A 7,016-nucleotide genomic window follows, 5' to 3' on the forward strand; every position below is an offset into this window, starting at 1 on the left:
GGTAATTAATTCTGTTGTTTAAGCATCAGGTTATTTCCGCACCATTGGGCAATTTCCCACTGGCAACTAATCCCAGGATAGTCACCCGAAATATCCAGGTTTCCTCGCGATCTACCCTCTGCTGGACCACGGAACACAGATCAGTCCCATTTCTGGCGCTCCCCCCCCCTTATCACAGGATTTTCCTGGACCTGCTTGCATATGCACCTTGGGGGGGGGAACCCTAATGGGAGCTAATGTAAGATGGGGGCTACACATTCAAGGGTCCATAACTTTGGCCCCCATGAACCAAACTTCACCAAGCCTGGGTGACATCATCAGAAAAGTCTCCTACTGATACCACCCAGGCTTTGTGAAGTTTAGTCCAGGGGGTCCAAAGCTATGGACTCCCAAGGGGGGTGCCCCCATCCCCCATTGTTTCCAATGGGAGATAATAGGAGACAGGAGCTACACATTTGAGGGTCCATAGCTTTGACCCCCGTGAACCAAACTTCACCAAACTTGGGTGGTATCATCAGGAAGGTCTCTTAAAGATACTCTAAAATTTTAGTGCTGATAGCTTAACAATTGCACCACTGACAGCAGGCACCCGCCCCCCAAGGGGCGGGTCTAGACATATTCACTAGAAACATGCTGCAGTGAGGATGTTGGAACCCGGATGAAAAGGGGCCGATTCTTTTGAAACTTGGTTGTATTTAGATTAAATTCTCAGTGGGAATTCAGCCTTTGGTTTTTCTCCAGATTTCACCAGCCTTGTTTCCACAAATCTAATATCAGGCTTTCTACTGGGTACACCGGCAAACAAATATGCAAAATAAAATAAAGAAGCTAAATTAAGAGGAGTGTACAAAACAAACAATCTGGTGCCACGTACCGCACATGGAAAAGTGGGTGGGCAGATTTCACAATGAAACGGGCACATTATGGGCTACCTCTGAGCAACTGCAATTTACACAAAGCCAGGGAGTGTAAGTCACTCCCAATTGTGTGGGTGACTTTTTTTCACATAAACTCATTACAGAACAGCATTTATGTTTGCACTGTTAAGCCCTTTTCCCTCAGCCATACCGGAAGGACAAGTCACAGGCCTAGAGTATTCAGACACAATTTGTAAATGTGGGTCTGGTCAACTTGAATCCTTAGAACGTATTTTGTTCAAGGGTGGAATCTGGTCTGATCCAAGAGAAAGGGAGTTGTCCTCTGAGCCCTTCGGGGGAGGGCAGTTTATTTTTATTATTATTATTATTATTATTATTATTATTATTATTATTATTATTATTATTATTATTATTATTATTATTATTGTTGTTGTTGTTGTTGTTAAAGAAGAAGTAGTTAGTTGTTGTTGTTGTTGCTAACAAATAAACAAATAAAATGCAAATAAACAACAAATAAACAACAACAAATAAACAAACAACAAATGTTAAATAATAATAATAATAATAATAATAATAATAATAATAATAATAATAATAATAATAATAATAATAATAATAATAATAATAATAATAATAATAATAATAATAATAGGTTGTGGCAGAACAGGCCTGTTTAGACCTGCTGACCTTATTCCACATTTGACCCTCTCTCAAAGCTTCTCAACTTCTCCTGAAGGGACGTCTCCAGAGGTGGGATCCAGCAGGTTCTCATCAGTTCCCGAGAGTGGGTTACTAATTATTTGCGTGTGCCAAAAGGGGGTTACTAATTGGGTCCGCTTTTCCGTTAAAAATTCCATTCGGTCCAAAAATCATAAAGTCCTGTTGTTTCCTATGTGGCTGGTTAGCAAAGGTAGAAAACTAGATAATTCTCCCGGTTGTTGGGCTGTTTTAAAAACATGTTTCAGAAATATGGTAAAGTTCCTTGTTTAAGGAAACTATCCTTCTTTTGATTTCTAGAAACAAAGTTAAGTATTTGAAAGTATTAAGTATTTGGCAGGCAGTCAATTAGAGGAGAAGTAGTTGTTTCTGTTGGCAGTAGACGATAGGACTTGCTATAATGTTTAAATTATGAACAGAAAGATACCAGCTGGAAATTAGGAACTTTTTTTTACAGTAAGAGTTTTTTACAGGAACAGAGAAATTATTAATGCCCCGCCCCCGGAATGCCCGGCCACGTTCCCATTGACGCTACGCCACTATTTAAATCCCACCACCATGGGAACCTGTTACTAAAATTTTTGGATCCCACCACTGGACGTCTCTCTCTTTTTCTTGTGACAGTGCTGCCACCACCTGTCCCTATTTCAAAATAGCATGTCCAAGATAGAGGAGGCGATGTGGTACAGAGAATTGCTACAACATCTGAAGCTAAAAGTACCTATTAAAAATGAAAATGTTTACAAACATTGTTTCAGCACAGCATCAGATTGAACAAGGGATCCAGAAGAAATGATAGTAACACAATTCCTTTGTCCCTCCTTTTATATCCTTTTATGCATGTCCTATCAGATGTTAGAATATAGGGCAGGTACATGAGTTTAGGATGTTATAGATCTCTGCACAGTCTCCATTATCTGGAAGTTTTCTGCAGCTTTCTGGGACAGCATATGGTCAAAATGGCTGCCTTCTCCAGACCTCATAAGAACATAAGACATAAGAACATAAGAACAAGCCAGCTGGATCAGACCAGAGTCCATCTAGTCCAGCTCTCTGCTACTCGCAGTGGCCCACCAGGTGCCTTTGGGAGCTCACGTGCAGGAGGTGAAAGCAATAGCCTTCTGCTGCTGCTCCCGAGCACCTGGTCTGTTAAGGCATTTGCAATCTCAGATCAAAGAGGATCAAGATTGGTAGCCATAAATTGACTTCTCCTCCATAAATCTGTCCAAGCCCCTTTTAAAGCTATCCAGGTTAGTGGCCATCACCACCTCCTGTGGCAGCATAATCCAAACACCAATCACACGTTGCGTGAACCTCTGATGAGAGTTGTGTACTCTCTGAGGCCCTATAAACCCAGGCTGGGGATGGGAAAAAAACCTGTTTTGGGGGGGAACTTCACAAGGTTCCCACCCCTAAAGTAAGGCTGTCCTGTATTAACTCCCCAAAAATGTTTTTTTAAGAATTGCGCTATCTGTGATTCTTTCAATTTACCGCTTTTTTCAGCCCCTCACGAGCGAATGGCTGCCCCAGGAAGCGCTTCACTCGGCCACGCTTCCTGTTTTTTAAAAAAGTCCTGGCCGTGCAGTGTCCCCAGGGTCGCAGGGATATCTCACGGCATCACGAAACAACCACATGGCTGTGGGGGTATGCCTGTCTTCCCTCGTAGCTAATGAAAGGCAACGTTGTTCCAAAAGGGCTACGGCCAATAATAAAGAAGCCTCCCACTGGAGTGCAAAAATGAAATGTTTGCTTAAATAGAACCATAACAACATTAAGTCGATTGGCATAACATCAAATACAGCAAAAAGCCTCTAAACAATAATCTATCTATCTATCTATCTATCTATCTATCTATCTATCTATCTATCTATCTATCTATCTATCTATCTATCTATCTATCTATCTATCTATCTATCTATCTATCTATCTATCTATCTATCTATCTATCTATCTATCTATCTATCTATCTATCTATCTATCTATCTATCTATCTATCTATCTTTCTTTCTTTCTTTCTTTCTTTCTTTCTTTCTTTCTTTCTTTCTTTCTTTCTTTCTTTCTTTCTTCGACTTCCATACCGCCCACCCCCGGAGGGCTCTGATAATGAATATCAGAATAAGCTATTCGGAATCTAGATCATATGCCAACTTCATAGTCACAACTTCAAGTCTTATTACATTAATTAGGGCCCAAAAATCACACTTATAATACTGTTAAGGATAATCCAAGTCGGACTGCGCTCCGCTTGCTTAACTCATGCATCTGGCAAAAGTCCCTTGTAGCTCTGCAGCGGAGGGAGGTGAGTTTTTTTAAAAAAGACTGCCTCTCTGTGAAGGTGCAACACTGTGGGCTCCTTTCACTGATGGCACGGAGGCATGCAAATAGGAAAACAGGAGAGCGGGTTACTTTATCCTTTGCTGCTATGTAGCTGCCATGTACTGGATCAGGCAACTCATCCATCACAGTCAGGCAACACGTGAGTAAGGAAGAGACTGCAAAAATACACACATACCCACACACACATATACACACATAAACATAAAAATAAACACATATATATATATACACACACACAAGCATACATGCACATACATATATACACACACACGTACATACACATAATAATAATAATAATAATAATAATAATAATAATAATAATGAAGAATAATACATACCAATATAATAGCACACACACATACAATAATAATAATAAATAATACATTGATTCTTAATTAGGTCCCATCCCCAACCCCCGAAGGGCTCTGGGCAGTGTACAATGAGACATAAAACAAATATAATATAAGGTCTCATAAATACAGTATAACGATAAAACATTAAAATTCATTAAAATACATTATAGCAGCAATTCCAGAAATTCCAGATAAAAATACATGCACAGATGCATGCACAGATGGCGCCCAACCCAAAGGCCAGGAGGGCCAGCATTGCCCCAAAATGGATGGAATCAGCGATCAGGCAATGCTGAAGATGGCAAAACTGTCGTGGGGACTGCAGAGGGGGCAGGCAGTCTGTGGCTGGCATCCCCAAAGGCCCGGTGGAATAACTCAGTCTTACAGGCCCTGCAGAACTCACAAAGGTCCCGCAGGGCCCCGACAGCAGATGGTAAAGCATTCCACCAGGACGGGGCCAGGGCTGTAAAGGCCCTGGCCCGGGTAGAGGCCAGCCGTATCGACGAGGGGCAGGGGACTACCAGCAAATTGGCCTCCGCCGAACACAGAGGCCTATTCGGGACATATGGGACATATACACATGTATATATACACACACATACACACACATGCATATATACACACATATACACACACACATATATATACATACGCAAACGTATATACACACCTATGTACACACACATATACATACACACACATATGTGCACACATACGTATGCACACACACATACACACATATATATATACTCACATGAACATATGCACATACAGATACACACACACATACATGCACACACATACACACACACACACACACACACTACCTATTGCTTGGCCTTTGAACTGAGCATATTGGGAATTGAACCTGGGACCTTCTCATGGCCCCGATCCTTCACCCTGGACAACTGCAGAATGTAAAAAAATGTCCCCAAGGCCCCCACCCTCCCGAATCTACCCCCAAATCTTCCAATCTCCAGGATTTTCGCAATCTGGAGGTGACAACCCCTAAAGCAGTGAGGCATCACAGTGCTTGCCAAATATCAGTTCTTGGAACCTGCCCTCTGATGAGCTAATCTGGGACACGGTGGTGTGATGTGGGTGAGGAAAATGCTCTTCCAACAGCCGATCAGAAGGAGCCACCCCCAATTCCTGCTTGGCCCCAAAGCAACAAGCCAGCCTCACATTGTTAAATGGGGATTTACTCTAGGGTGGGGATGGCTCCCAAAAGCACCTTTCTGGGCCTAGGCTGATTTGGGCATAACTGATCTCCAAGCAGGAGACATTCAGAACAACCTTCCGATGAAATGGCTTCAGGGAGGCCAGGGGGTCTTCAAGACTAGCACCAGAGCAGGGCATCGCTCCCACAAAATGGATGCCCTCCATGTTTTTGGGAAACCACCTTGTTGTTTTCAAGCCTGGATAAGAAGGGATTGCCAGCTGAGCTACTCCCCTAGCCTAGTGGCATGCCTGGCTTAGCAATGGGGCTTGCTGAGCCCCCTTGTGTCACCCCAAGGTGATTTAATCAGTACTCTGATCAAACCACTGCCTATCATGTCTGCACCCGGCATGGTGTAGTGGTCAAGAGCAGAGGACTTTAATCTGGAGAAGCAGGTTTGATTCCCGCTCCACCACATGAGCGGCGGACTCTTATCTGGTGAACTTCTACATTCCAGCTGGGTGACCTCAGGCCGGTCACAGTTTGTTCAGAACTCTCTCAGCCCCACATACCTCATAAGATGTCTGTTGTGGGGAGAGGAAGGGCCTTGAGTACAAGAGAGAAAGGTGGGGTATAAACTCTTCTTATTCCTATCAATCAGGATTTAAAATAATAGTCCAGGCATTTTCTTAATGATCCATCACTTCTGTTGTTGAATGCCCACACAGTCAATTCTGCTGTTGACCCTCCTTACAAGAACCCCCAGGTTTGGTAAAAATTTGGCCAAACTTTATGAACCTCTATTTTTACTCCATTACAAGCAAACTAGGGTTGAATTCTCGCTGAAAATTTAATCTAGATGCAACCAAGTTTCAAAAGAATCGGCGCCTTTCCATCCAGGTTCCGACATCCTCACTGCAGCATGTTTCTAATGAAGACGTCTAGACCTGCCCCTGGGGGGTGCCTGCTGTCAGGGGTGCAATTGTTAAGCTAGCAGCACCAAAATTTTGGAGTATCTTTAGGAGTCCCTCCTGATGATACCACCCAGGTTTGGTGAAGTTCGGTTCATAGGGGTCAACGCTATGGACCCTCAAATGTGTAGCCCCCGTCTCCTATTAGCTCCCATTGGAAACAATGGGGGATGGGGCACCCCCTTTGGGAGTCCATAGTTTTGGACCCCCTGGACTAAACTTCACAAAACCTGGGTGGTATCAGTAGGAGACTTTTCTGATGATGTCACCCAGGCTTGGTGAAGTTTGGTTCATGGGGGCCAACGTTATGGACCCTTGAATGTGTAGCCCACATCTCATATTAGCTCCCATTAGGGTTTTTTTTCTCCTAATATCTCCTATTGGAGTGGGGTTTTTTTTCAAAAAGGTGCATATACAAGCAGGTCCAGGAAAATCCCGTGATAAGGGGGAGAGAGCACCAGGAAAAGGACTGATCTGTGTTTTGCAGTTCGGCAGTGGGGAGATCGCAAGGAAACTTGGATATTTTGGGTGACTATCCCAGGATTAATTGCCAGTGGGAAATCTCCTGAGTGTAATATTGAATTGACCAATAAAGGGACCA

The sequence above is a fragment of the Sphaerodactylus townsendi genome, linkage group LG01, assembly GCF_021028975.2.
Source record: "Sphaerodactylus townsendi isolate TG3544 linkage group LG01, MPM_Stown_v2.3, whole genome shotgun sequence".
Classification (NCBI taxonomy): Eukaryota; Metazoa; Chordata; class Lepidosauria; order Squamata; family Sphaerodactylidae; genus Sphaerodactylus; species Sphaerodactylus townsendi.